Source organism: Rousettus aegyptiacus, unplaced genomic scaffold (assembly GCF_014176215.1).
Source record: "Rousettus aegyptiacus isolate mRouAeg1 unplaced genomic scaffold, mRouAeg1.p scaffold_m13_p_2, whole genome shotgun sequence".
NCBI classification, from domain to species: Eukaryota; Metazoa; Chordata; class Mammalia; order Chiroptera; family Pteropodidae; genus Rousettus; species Rousettus aegyptiacus.
The window spans coordinates 32150319-32165706 of record NW_023416295.1 but is presented as its reverse complement, the minus strand read 5'-3'; the positions used below and the strand labels follow the sequence as shown (position 1 = coordinate 32165706).

Genomic DNA, 15388 nt, shown 5'->3' with positions numbered 1-15388 from the left:
TCAGAAAACAAAAAATTCTTAGAATAAAACATAGACATCTCTTAGAATAACATTTAATAGTAAAATATGGCTTATGCTAAAATGAAAATATGTAACAATAATTTTCCATGGCTTAGATTTGGGAGACGGGTTTAAAGGAAGAACACTTTGATGGGCAATAGTCTTGGAATTTGTAAACAAAGAGAAGTGGGTCATAAAGATCAACAAACTCATAGTAGAACTAGTATACAATCAAATCCTATTAATCTGTCTCTGAGATAGAAAACTAGTTTGATTAAATTATATATATATATATATATATATATATATGAATGAATCTTACCATATTTCAATTGTGTGCCTTTTCTTTAGAAATTACAAAGTGAATAAACTAAGAGAATGTTACATAAAATATCTTTGTAAGAATACTTCTTATTTTGAAATACTTTATTTTTGGAAATGACTTTAGGGGACAAATATGAAGAATTCCATGGAAGCAACCATATGATAAGTCATTTGTTTTTCTGTAATCTGCCTTATTGTTTATCTTGTTAAGAAACTTGTTGACCAGTTTTGCGGGATCTCCTGGCCCCTGACAGGAGCATCATCAGTCATTGCCCAGGCTTTGGCCTACAAACTCTTTTACGGGATTCAGGAGGGATATGGATTTAAATTTTAAACTGGTTTCTGTCAGTGTGACAAATGAACACGAGAAAATTGTAGGACAATGGTAGAATGCTGAAATGCATGCCAAAAGTAGTGGGCCAATTTTCAAGTAGAATCAACAACAATAGCCTTAAAATATCTCCAGTTTACACGATGAGTATCATTCTATGTCTGAGACTTATGAACAGAGTATTATCGAAATTTTCAACCTTGTATTAGTCAGAGGTAACATAATTAATTGCTTAGAGTAAGTAAACCGGTAAAATTCAAAACAAAAACAAACTGTTACTTAAAAGCAATAATTCCGAGCATCAATTTTTTTTGAGTCAAAATCAGAAAGATAATGACATCTAAAATTTCTTTCTAGTTTATTTTCTCTCAATTTATTTTGTTGGCAAACTGATTGTTGTCATACTCCTTTAGTAGTTATATATATATAATAGTGATATTCCAAAGTGGGTTATCTTATTCAAATTTTTTAAAATATGTCTCAGCTAGAAAGAACTAGAAGAGATTACAGCATTTTGATGAAGTGCATTTTAATAGATCTGGGGACTTGTAACAAAAATAATTGAAGCAGTGACTGGTGTGTTATCAGATGGAGCACAGTGAGGCCTGCCTCAGGCTTTAGATTCTATACTTAGAAGTCAGAACTAAAAAATTGCTGTGTTTCAAACTCTCAATTCCCTACAGTTTTTCTTTGTATCATTGAGAAGCAGCTTAGCTGTTCTCTGTAATGGAATCAACTTAAAAGTAGTTCGATGTTGATATTTTAAGACAAGTAACTTTAAGATGCTGTTGGAATTATTTCATATGGAATTTTAATTAAAAGTTCATTTTGTAACATATCTAAATTAAATGCTTGTCGGAGTTATTATCACACAATTGCAAAGGAGGGAATCTTAAATGCAAATATCTTTTTATAAGTGTGGTTTAAACATTAATATAATTAAAAATTTATTGACTATTTACCTTCATCTGAATGTCGAGATTTGTGAAAACAGATTCTAGTTATTTTAAGCACCCCCAACCAAATGACATTTAAAATATTGACATCAAGTCATTTTTTGAAATGTTCATCTTATGGTAAATTTACATTCATTGAAAAATATTGAAATTAATAGCTTACTTTTATAACATAATAGTGATATTTATTTTATTTTACAGATAATAAGAGAACAATATACTGAAGGAAGAAATATGTATTTGCTTTGATTAACTATTTTTAGTCATTAAGGTAATGAATATAATAAATAAGAGTTCAATTATGATGGCACAATTTAATACTTTGACGAAAGTTTAGGGATTATTTTCTACTATACAGAAATGTATTTCTAATCTGAATTCTTCCTAGACTAGAAAGTAGAAAGTATACTTAATGAAAAAATATACTAAATGACTTAAGCCATAGAGTCATCAAATATTTGAATGGTATTAAAAACTATTTTAATTTATTTATACCACAGTATAATGAGATTCAAATTGCTAAAGTATTTATTATCATTATGTTGATGCCACTGATATTTCTGAACAGACCAAAATAAAGCTATTGTAATAAACAATGAAGTAAGCCAGGCAAATTATTAATTTTAGCAACTTAGTTCATAACTAGCCATGTCAAATTTGTATGATCCACAAAGTCAACTTGATCCTTTGGGTCATCTGAAGGAATATCGTATCTTAATAATTATCATTTTAGCTACAGAATATATTTATATATTGCTAAAATAGCATAAGGGCTACAAAATATGTCACCGATCAATTTCATAGAGAACTACAGACGTTTCTTGATTTGGGCTGAAATTATTTTCCATCTCTTTAATTTTATCTCACTGAATGACATTTAAAAACATTGTTGTAAATAATATAATTTTATTTGATCTGATAACTATGGGAAGAATAATAGTCTCCCTCTTTTCCACAAATCTACTTACTTTACAGGGTAAGAAAGATAATGTCTACTTGGGAGCAAAGGGTGGAAAGGTTATCTAGCAGCCCCTTACTTGAGAAGGAGAGAGAGAGGGAGAGTGTGCAAACCTTACAAGTATGCTGCTGCTTAAAGATCGCTTGATGATAACTTGTCTTTCAATAGATCGTATTGTGATTATTGATGCATTTGAATTATTTCTTTAACTTTTTTAATTTAAAGTTTGCTGGGTTTTTTTGTTGTTGAAATTAATTTTATCTTTTCCCAATATTTATCAGTTGAATACATTTTCTTTCTAAAGTCTTCATTTCTCTGATGGTTTGGATGCTCTAGGTTATATTTCCAAAAATGTAATGACCATTAAACATTAAATAAATACACATAGATATATATTTTCTTAATATCTTAATATTCAATATCTCTCATCCAGATAACTTAAAGAAAAATGTTAACATGTTAACATTTAAAGGTTTACCAAATTTCTTAATTTAAAATAAACAACTTTGATTCTATTGATTTTCTCTCCCTATTTTATTTTTATTTTGTTCCTTCCCATTCTAATTTTTGTTATTTCCTTTATTCTGCTTGTTTCGAGCTTATTTTGCTCTTCATTTTCTAGCTTCTTAAGGTGAAAGATAAGGTAATTGATTTAAAATCTTTCTTCTTTTCTAGTATAGGCATTTAAAGTTGTTTCCTCCTTTTTTCATTTCCTCTTTTCATTAGATGTATCAATTCGTATGCATTTTTATTAAAATAAATTGTTTGCTATTATACTTAGATTATTAGATTTATTGCTTACATTCACTTTTTTAAAAAATGTCTGGAATTAACATATCAATGTTTTTCATATCTTCAACTTTTCTTCCATTTGCATATTGAAAATAGGAGAAATTTTATATTGAGATTGTCTTTTTTAAATAGTACTTTAAACATTAACACTTATTTAGAAAATAGTGTTTTTACTAATTTTATGACTCACTACTGCTGTAGTTTTTCTTTGCATACCATTAATTTTTTTTCTATAAATTGAGTTTATATCTTTATAACTTTTTTCCTAAGGAATTTATAGATAGCCCTGAAAATATGTTTCACCATATAATGATATTATACTTTTCTTTATATTAATTAAAATTATTTTATTTCATCCATTTTAGTTGTTGCATTCTAAATTTCTTACATCCAAAATCATTTGATTTTTGTCTTTTTCTCCTTCCTTGAAACATGATACATATAAATATGAATTTGTGATAAGACACAAAAATAAATGATAGATATTCTCTATGAAACACATTTTGAATTATTATTGGATGGCATCTAACTTTCTCTTGAAAAAATTTTAAAGTTCTCTTTGAAATGTTTAAAATATACCTGCAAGTTTTCTTATCCTGAAAAACTAACAAACCCAGAATTTTCATTAATTTATGAGTTCTTTGACTTGAACTTATATACTCTTTAATTAATCGAGAGTGATAACATAGGAGTGATTTTGAGATAGGGAAGGTAGAAACATTAGTATTTGTTTTTGTTTTGAACATCTAGTAAATAGCACACTTAGTCTTTGTCTGATTTAATAAGAAATCTTGCAACAAATTTTTTATGTGTCAAAAAAAAGAACTTCCTTGAGGCATGTAGAATTACTGTTCTGTTGTAACAATAATAATCTTTCATCTAGTCATTAATTTACCTCTTTGATTTTATTTTTACCAGAATATTATTAATATATTCTTTACTTGACTCATACATTATTTGAATTTCATCTGTTATTTACATGTAAAAGCATTTTGTCCATATTAAATAAAACTATCTTATAAATTTTAGGTGTTGGTTCTATTTCAGACATATTTCTGTGATTTTGGTCTTAATGTTTTGCCACTGTTGAGACTATCAACTTATTTTTAAAACTATTCAGTATTTCTGAGATTACTTTAATTTTGGAAATAACTAACTTTAGCATAATATTAATAATGTTTTGAAATATTTAAAAAAGAACACATTTTCAGAGTTTCAAGGCTACATAATCAAGAAGTCCACTATTTTTATTTTTAAAAAAAATCTTAGTCTTTGAACTAAATATAGTTTCATGGTTGGAAAGGTTCTTTTTGTCAATCTCAGTCAACTGCTTCTAGCAGGCAATTTGTCATTTGAGAAGTAAGTGGTGCATGACCCAGGTGTGAGTGAACTGATGGAAAATTATGAATCAAATTAGCAAAAAGAGAACTCCAAGTTTGGAGACCTATGCTCTCAGGATTCATGGGCAGAATTATGGAAATAGTTTCTGTAAAGCATTAATGAAGACAGCTCCAAAAAATAACAGTAAGTTGTTATGCCTATTAAGACTAGTAGAATTAAGATTAAATATTAAGAAAACCTTAAAAGGGTGGAATTAACAACAAGAAAAAAGTAATAATTCAGTCAATCTTATTAAAAAATTTATTGCCTGTCTACTAATAATAAAGCAATGTTATATCCTGAAGATAAAAATAGTAAATCAAACAAATAAAGTAAATATTATAAACTTGAGTCAGGAATGCCAAAATCAAGACTATTCTTTTCTGTTGAATATATACATGCTTGTCCTACTCTGACCCATTTTCAACTCTATAACCACAATAGCGCATACTCAGATGGTCTATTTAGGACTTAGTGGTGGTGGTGATGGGGGGGGGGGTCTAAAATACATGCACTATAACAAGAATTTACCAACCAAGAAATTAAGATATGAAGGGTTGTACAGCATGGTTTGCTTGCTTTAACATTATTTTTATTATGAAAAAACATGTGTTATTTGAAAAATATCATCTAACAAGTAAAAGTATAAAGAGTAAGACCAAAGTCATCTTTCATCCTATCTACCAGTGACAGCTCTTTTAACATTTTTATGAATATTTGTTCATAGGTATTCCTGTCATGTAATACACATTTAGATATGCTGCTTGGTTTTACTACTGTGATTTTTTTTTTAACTTTCTCACTCCCTCACTCAATCACTGTACTATGTTTTATCCATGTGTCTGCTGAATATCTTGATCATTGTTGCTGCCCTATTACTCAGGTAGGCCACTTTCATCTCTAGCCTTTACTGGTTACTCCCATAACCCATCTCCTGTATCTACTTTTTTTTTTTTTTTTTTAGATTTTTTCTTTTCTTTTTTAAAAAAGTATTTATTTAAATTAGTTTCAAGAATACAGTACATTGATTAGATATCTATATAGTTCATAAAATGATCCCCCCAATTGCTCCCTCCCTGCCTGGACCCTCCACCCAGTCATCATATTAATGCTAACTGCATTCCCTATGCTATGCTCCATATCCCCATGACCATCCATCAACTACTAATTTGTACTTGTTTAACCCTTCACCCCATTCTCCCAGGCTCCTAATGCCCCTCCTCTCTGTCCGTCACCAAATTGTCCACTATATTTGTGAGTCTGTTTTTAATTAGTTTGTTCTTTTTATTTTTTAGATTCTGCATGTAAGTGAAATTATATAGTGTTTGTCTTTTTCTGTCTGACTTAAATACCCTCTAAGTCCATCGAAACAATATCTTTTTCCATCCTCTTCCTTTTAGTCTATGTGTGTCTTTTAATCTGAAGTGAGTCTCATGTAGGAATCTAGTTGTTACTATTCTTTATTCCTGTTTTTGAGACATGTTTTTTCTTCTTAAAGAAGTCCCTCCAATATTTCCTGTGATACTGGCTTGGTGATGATAAATTACTTTAGATTATTTTTGTCTGGGAAGCTCTTTATCTGTCCTTCAACTCTAAATGATAGTTTTGCTGGATAAAGTATTCTTGTTTGTAGCTCCTGGGTCTTCATCCTGTCGAATATTTTATGCCAAGCCCTTCTGTCCTGCATAGTTTCTTTTGAGAAATCAGCTGCCAGTCTTATGGGTGTTCCCTTATAGATAACTGTCTGCTTTCCTCTTGCTTCTTTTACTATTTTTTTTTTTTATATTTAACCTTTGGCATTTAAATTATGATGTGTGTTGGTGTGGGCCTCTTTGGATCCCTGGTTTTTTGGGATTCTCTGAGCTTCCTGGCGTTTTATGTATATTTCCTTCACCAAGTTAGGGAAGTTTTCCATCATTATTTCTTCAAACAGCTGTTCAAAATCATGATTTTCTTCTGTTACTCCAATCAGATGAATATTTAGAGCCTTAATAGTGTCCCATATGCTCCTTAAATTATTTTTATAGTCTTGGCATCTTTTTTCTTGCCATTCTTATTGAGTGTCCTGATTGGCTTTCCTATCCTTTAGCTAGGCCATTTGATCCCTTTCTTTATTCACTTTGTTTATTCCTTTGTTTATTCCATTTAATATACTTCTCATCTCATAATGTGTTCTTCATTTCAAACTGGTTCTCTTTTATAATTTCCATTTCTATTTTTATATTTTTTATCTCTTTGCTGAAGGTCTCATTGAATTTATCTACAATTCCCAAAAGTTAATTGAGCATCTTCATAACCAATGTTTTAATCTTTGCATCTGTTACTTGACTCTGTTATATCTGGATCTCTGTTCTGTACTCTCATATGGCTTCTGCTTCTTTGTCTTCCTATTTTGGCTGCGTTTTTGTGTCTGTTTCTATGTACCAAGCAAAACTCCTAAGTCTCCTGGTCTTATTAGTGTGGATTTGTGAAGTAGGTGTCCAGTGGCACAGTCCTAAAAGGGTTTCAGCTGCAGGCCAAACTTAGCCCAAACCTCTACCCCTCTGGAACCACCTGTTAAGATTCAGCAAGCAATCCACAGATGTTGTGCTTATAGTTGCCTCAAAGTCCACATCAGAAACTGAGGCCAGCTGCCTCCAGTGTGAGTCTAGGTGTTGCCCAGCAAGGAGCACCTGACTCACTGAAACTATACTTGGATGTGGCTTGGGTGGGGACAGAAGTTGGGGAAGGCAGAGTTTCAGGAACTTCTTTGGGTGGAGCGACCTCTGTTATCCAGTTCGATGACATTACAGCTATGTGAAGTGCTGTGTTTGTGCACTGGAAGCAGGTAGGGCTCAACAGGGAACAATAGACACCACCAGTACTTCTATACAGAAAGAGTCTCCCCTCGGCCCTCACTCTGACAATGTCTCCCTATAACTCCTTGATGCTCTGGGCACTGGTGCTCAGAGCGAGCAGGTCCATCACTGTGAAAATCTGCTCCAGGATGTGGCCCCTTTAAGAGGAGGCTGCTCCTGCCGCTGCCACGGCCTCTGTCTCACTTAGCTGCTTGAACTGGGGAGCCTTGTGTCCTTGCCCTGTCCTACCTTCTGCTGTTGCAGGGTGATTTCTTGGATTCTCCCTAATTGTATGGCTTGTTCATCTAGATCCCAGGCAAATTTTCCTTACTGCTTGTCCCTTGCTCCTTGTTTCTGTCACAACTTGTATTGGTTGCCAGAGAGATGAATAGAGCCTCTATCATCTATGCCTTTTTTTTTCTCTCCTATATCTACTCTTGCTCCATTTGAATTCATTCATCTCTCTGCTACCCAAGAGAGCTTTTTAAAAGAGCAAAATAAGATTATGTCTTTCCCCAGTTTAAAAACTTTTCCTTGCTATGAACTGGCACTTTTCTTTTAATCAAATCTAAAATCTTTAACACAGCCTAAGATGGCCTGCCTGGCTTTAGGTTCTTCTTTAGCCTCTCAAATCATAACTTTACTTTTGCTAAACTGGGCAATAATCCAGACAATCTCCTTATGGTGACCCAGCATTTAAACAGATGATGAGTGTGCTTGAAAGGTTCTCCAGCAACAAGACAGCTTTTACCGATCTAATTCCTTCTTATTCTGTGCATATCATCTTGATTTTAATTTTTCTTACTTCCCTTATCCCTCAGACTAGTTTGTACTCTGTAATTCTCTTTAATAATACACTTGATGTAACTTATTTTAGGTTCTTCGTTTTCACTAACTTCTCAATTATATTATTATGTATTGTATCTTCATTGCTAACTGATATATTTTTACTCAGTAAATATTTGTTGGTTGAATTAATAGTCTGTGTAAACTATTATAAATATTAGATATATTTCCATATTAATATATGTATCTACATATTTTTAATAATATAGTCCATTGATTTTATTGTAATTTATTAAACACTTTCTTCTTGATACATAGGTAATTACCATCGTGATACGATTGTAAAAAATGTTATAATGAGCAATTTATTCATTTGCCCTATTTATTAATTTATTTACTTAAGTGTATATATATAGATATATATATAATAGGTAGATTGTTAGGTAAAGTCATGTAGTTTCTATTTTGATATACACACATCAAATATATTGCCAAAAATGAGTTCGAGACTAGCAAAAATACACCAATTTACTTTCATATTAGCAGTTCATAAAGGGCAATGGCCATCAGTAAACAGCATCTGCAGACTCTTGTGAGTCTTATGCTGCTCTCTTACTTTATTCTGAAATAATATTTTTAAATATTCTTAGTTTCACACTGAGTTTAAAATTTAATCCTTTGTTTAATAAACATCCAAGGCTACTTGTTTATGATGATGACAGTAATAATAAAAATAAAAATAATAATAACAAGTACCAACAGTAGTATTAGAAGTAGAAGGAGCAGGATCAGGAGGTACAGAAATAGCACCAGTAATATACAAATTCTTCTGAATTTAAACAATGCCACCATTAGTTGCAAGCTCTTGGCAATTGGTGCTAGCCTATTTCAGTAGGAACTCTCTTAAACATTTATAAACAAGTCTTGCCTTAGCATTAAAAATTATTGAGCACTTATATGGGTTGCTGAACATCTATTGAATAACAATCAGGCAAAGAGTAAGTAAATTATTTTCTTAAAAAAAGCATATGCAAAAGACAATGGACAGAAAAGTCTTTTTAGTATCTCTCCTAACCTTTCAACTCTATTTTCACTTAAATCTTTGAATGTATCATACTGCATCCCAAAAAATGTATATTACTTAATAATTATGGCAATTGTAATGGCCAAAATTTTTTCTCTTTAAGATTATGACCTTTCTTTACTTCTCTTCAGTATGCCCAGAACACTGTAATCACTGAATAAATAACAGTAATAATGCTTTACAAATGGAAACTTTTTCAGGTTAAAAATGTATTACTACATTATTTCAATTTTATTTCTCTTGCATGCAATATTTGCATGACATTTAAAAATGTAAATAATTTCAACAAAGTAGAATGGCAGTTTGTTCACTTTTAGATTTTGTAGAGAAATAAAATAATTTAGGAATACATGTGGAAAAAGTAATATATATATAATATATAGCATAAAATATATGTTATATATAATTCTGTAAATTACTCTGGGTTCTGTTTGGTAGATAGTGAACCAATTTAAAATGCACAAAAATGGTTCAATATCTACGAAACAGAATCCGGAGTAGTTTACAGAATTAAAAAATCAGTAGGACCTATTCGTGGAGCATAAAGTCCTGAATAATTCAGATTTGACTTAATAGAATTTCTGTTTGGGCATGCTTATAAATCTTATATTGTAACAAAACTTTGAAGACTAAAATCAATTATTTTATTCAGTATTTTCCACTTTTAGAAAATATTTGAGCATATATATATATACTCTGTCAAATACAGAATAAAATAATAAACGCAAGGTCTTATATTAATGTACACATTTAAAAAAACTTTGATGTTTTCTGATAAAGCAAATGCTGTGGTTTATTTAATTTTGACTCCTGTTATAGATGCTTTATACCATGATATTGACTTTGGCTGTGAGCGGTGCTCCTAGTAGAATTGATTTATGATACACTCCGTTGCTATCTAGACAGTTTCCAGCAAAGTGACAAAGAAGTTCTGCTTCCATACCCATGTAATCAATGGAAAGCAAAGCGAGACCAGACAAAACAAAACCTTAACACAAGGTGACTAGATACTAAATGTCTTGTTGCGTGCACTGTGTGTGAAAATAAATAGTGGACACATATACCTTGTTAACTGGCATCGTTATGTGCTTCCCAAAAGACCAATTTATACTTGGTACAGACTATATAAACTGTTGTTGCCTTAAATGGTTTGTTAAAAAAGTAAATGAGCATCCATACATTTTTTGTAAAAGTTAATATCGCTGCTTATATTTTTTTTATTTGTGAGGATATAGGTATTCAACAATTTGATTTATATAATATTATTTTGCCAAATTGAAAAAGACCATGAAGTGCTCTTGAGGCAATTGCTGATCCTTATAATATATTGCAAATTAAATAAATATATTATTTCTGATTCTATTTTTACCCCACCTTCAAATTATATTCACATACACCTAGCTGCATTTATTCTAAAGTATAATAAAAATCATGATGCATAGAACATAATGACAGAAAAGTGTTATATATTATCTTTATATTCTTAAATACTAAATATTGTAGTGCATTGTGGTTAGAACATAAAACCTATAGGGCGGGGGCAAATAAATGACAAGGAGTGAAGGACAGATAAGATGAGGCCAGATTTTAATGAGTCTTGTATGCCGCAATGAGCTCTAAGGGAGATTAATTAATTAAAAAGAAAATATGTGATTTACTTGTATTTAAAAAAATGTTTGAGGACAGTGTGAAGAGGAACAGGAATGAAAAGAGGATGGATAGAGAGGAGACTACTATTGTAGTGTAAAGTTTATTAGAAAGGCTCTGGGCTGGGCAGCTATATAGAGAACAAAGAAGAAGGCACAGATTTGTGATGCATTTTGAAGAGAATTTTAAAAACTTGATTAACAATAAAACGTGGAATGTAAAATTTAAAAAAATGAGCTGAGTGTTTCTAAGATTTCTAGCTCAAGTATATAAGTAGATTGAAATATCATTGATTAGGATAAGGAATGAAATAGAAAGAACATCTGGCAGATGGGTAAAGACTAAGATGTATTCAATCATAAGTTTCTTGATTTCTAAGTGAATGCAGTTATCTCTGTAGAAATATCAAATAAACCCTCACCATGACACTATTCCTGATAGGATACAAACAGGTTTCATCATGGCACTTTGATTACATTAGAACTCACAGGGATAGACTCACTCACATTTTGGATATAAATTTGCCTTTTTTTTTTTCTTTGCATGTAGCATTTGTAACAGTACTATTACTCAGATTTATAGAATATTGTATTCATCACCACATAACAATGTCTACCAGGAGAGTTATAGCAAGGAAAGTGTGAGAGTATACTTCCTGTATAGAGTTCACTGGTCTTATATTCCACTAATGAGAAGACTAATTGTCTCATGTGTAATAGCTGGGAGTTACCTAAAAGTCATTTTGAAAGTACAAAAGTAGGATTAGAAATAATAATAATATTGATGAAAGTGATAGAGGGATTAGGATGAAGATATTATAAAATAGCATATATATAAAGATGGCTATCAGAATAAGTAGGTGAACTTTCTCCTAAAAATGAGAACTATTAAAAAAGATAAATAAAATACATTGTAAGATATACATACATAAATAGTTAATATACCATAAAGTTTCATAATAGGCCTAAGATCAAACATATCTATCATAACAATAATTCTCTAATAGGAAAAAGGGTTGCCTATAAGAGGCGTACCTAAAAGCAGTAATTCTGAAAAATTAAAAATAAAAGGATAAACAAATTTGTACTAAGTTAGTACAAACATATACATGCTAATACATGCACTCACTTATTCACCGAAGCATTTTTTTTTATAAAAGGAAAAGATGAAAAATAATCAAAATGTTTGCAACAGGAAATTAGTTGAATAAACCATAGTAAGAGTGTCACATACCAGAATTATATAAAGAGGAAACAATCATCTCTATGTAATAAAACAGAGAGAAAAAAGATGTGAAAAATGTATATGCTTGCCTAGTGTAAGAAATGGAAGTAAACAAGAATAATATATACTTGCAATTTGCTTCTATTTGCATAAAATATAGAAAAGAATATAAATAAAATTACTAAAAATGGTAATACATAGAGTGCAGGAGGACATGGTAGATAAACAGAGCCATAGGAGGGAGATTTACCTATAAAAAAAATTTTTGTTATATTTTGAACCATGTAAAAATATTTCATTAAAATTAAATTACAAACAAATGCTATTTGAGGAGAATTCTACATAATACCTCACAGTACTAAAAATGGTCAACATCATCCCAAACAAGAAATGTCTATGAAACTGACCTAACTAAGAAGAGCCCAGGGAGACATGAGGACTAAAAGTAATGCGGCATCCTGGTTGGGAACTTGGAACAAGAAAAGGACATTATGTAAAAACTAAGTAAATTAAATAAAGTATGGGCTTTATTTAATAACAAAGTATTAATAATGGTTCATTAATTTTAACAAATGTGCCATACTTATGTAAGTTATTAGGGAAATATCTTACATAAATATTAGAGAATATTAGGGAAATTGCCTGTGAGGTATATGGGAACTCTCTGTACTATCTTCACAACTTTTTCCGTCAATAAAAAACTTAAAAGAAAAATGAAGTTTATTAAAAATTAACTTACATTTAAAAACGTCTGAATACTGCATTCTACAAAATCACTGGTGTTATGGACTGAATTGTGCCCTCCACCAAGTTTATATCCTCAAGCCTTAACTCCCCAATGTGACTATATTTGGAGATAAGGCTTTTAAAAAGGTAATTAAGTTTAAATGAAGACTTACTGGTAGGCCCAAATCCAATAGGACTGGTGTCCTTATAGAAGAGAAAGACATCAGGGATGCTCTTGCAGAGAAACGGCCCTGTAAGGTCATAGAAAGAAGGCAGGTGCCTGCAAGTCAAGGAGAGAGGCCTGGGGAGAAATCAGCTTCGCCAGCACCTCGATCTTGAACTTCCAGCCTCCAGAACTGTGAGAAAGTAGATTTCTACTGTTACAGCCACTCAATTTGTGGTATTTTGTTACAGCAGCCATAGCACAACTCTATATAAACTATAGTTGAGAGAACTTCTCTCTTCAATACAAATAAAACAGTAAAAATAGTAGCATGGTAAAATTTTATTTTTCTTTCGAAGGGGTTAATAATTATGTCTATTAAAACAAGGCAGATCCAATGGTTTATCATTCTACTCTTCAGATGTAACAGGGACAGGCAGGACACCACTCCCATGCATTCTGCAAAGCAGGCGGATTGCCTTAGGGGCAGCCTTTACATGCTCAAAAATGCTTCTCACATTGGCAGTAAGGATTCGGGTGTCATCCCAAATCGTTATTTTCCTTACTCATAAGTTTAAGGCATGGTAAAATTCCACTTTTGTTTGTTTTACTTCAAAATCAAATGAGTTTTACTTCCAAACATTACTCAGATACTCTGATATTCTATAAATATTCCTCCTATTTCTTTTTTCAGCTGTCAAAAAAAGCATGTCAAACATATGTCATTATAGCAGCAATGCTGCTTTAGAGAAAAGTGAAGTATTACATTTTATAGCAAAAAGTGCTGGTAATCATTTCTATTTTGTTTTTCTAAATGAGCCATATGTGTAAAGGATTTTCTTATATCTGTGTTACTTCTATGGAAAAATTGTTTATTAGTGTTGCTCTATTTTTGAGATTCTTTACTATATTTTAATTTCAACTTATAGGCATGTTATTCCATACTGTATGACTCTTATGTAAAAGAAAGATATATTATGTACATCTTGTATAATGCCCAGAGTTTAATTACCTAGTACTATATTCATGGAATAAAAAAATATAAGAAAATAAGATTGATATAAAAGAACTACCTTAAATTAATTTCAAAATATAAGGTTTTGTTTTTAAGTTAAATGTTTGCAAATTAAACATATAAATTGAACTATCACCCCCCCCCCAAAAAAAAATAAATGTATTAAAGTTCAGTAAATTTTATCACTGGAAATGCTAACAGGATTTGAATTAGCTCCCTGTTTTTTAATTTTTATTTTTTAACAACACTTTGTATTAATATCATGAAGTTTATTTCTATTTTCTTCCTCTGCCACTCCTTGGTTTTGTTGAATATTTTGTCATATTTTATTGGCTTAGTAATTTACTCTATTATCTATGTGTCTGTCTATCTATCTATCTATCTATCTATCTATCTATCTATCTATCTATCTAATCTATCATCTATCTTTCATCTAACTATATATTTATCTAGCTATCCATCCATTCATCTATCTATTCGTTACTCTAGGATTTAGAAATTCACATTTTAACCTACAAGCGTTCACAGTACAACTTCAGATGATATTATACCCATCCACCTGTAATGTAAGAAGCTTACAATTGTATATTACTATACCCCTTCCCCAGCTTGTGTACCATTATTGCCAGTCATTTTACCTCTATATATGTTATAGACTATAAAATGCATTATATTCATTATTTTCAATTCACTTTTAAGTGTTCAAAAATAAGAAAAAGTATTTTGTATTTAATTATACAGTTACCATTTTCGGTGTTTGTTATTCACTTCTGTAAATCCAAATTTCTCTTGAGTATCATTTCCTTCTCTTTGAAGGACTTCCTTTAACATTTTTATAATGCTAGTCTGCTGACAATGGATTTTTTATGTCAAAAAATAATCTTTGTTTTGTCTTTTGTAAAAAAGATATTTTCTCTTGGTACAGAATCCTGATTTAATGTCTGATGTTTTCTGTGAATAAATACAACATTTTTTCTTTCAATACTTATAAAGATATATGCATATTTATACTACTGCGGAATAATAAAAATTTTCAATTAGAGTTATTTTGTTCTAGGTATTATAATATCTATCGTGATGTGTCAGAGGAGAGAGGCAATAAGCATAGAAGGTAAGTGGTGATACATGTAAAAAAAAAAAGAAAATATGGGTAAAGTGATGGAGT

At 30.8% G+C, this 15388-nt stretch overlaps 1 non-coding gene across 1 annotated transcript; it reads right to left on the bottom strand.

Moving 5' to 3' along the window:
- Positions 1–13641: 13641 nt before the first annotated feature.
- LOC118614427 lies at positions 13642–13791 on the bottom strand. Its single transcript, XR_004956034.1, has one exon. It is a non-coding gene; the product is annotated as a U12 minor spliceosomal RNA (small nuclear RNA).
- Positions 13792–15388: the final 1597 nt, after the last annotated feature.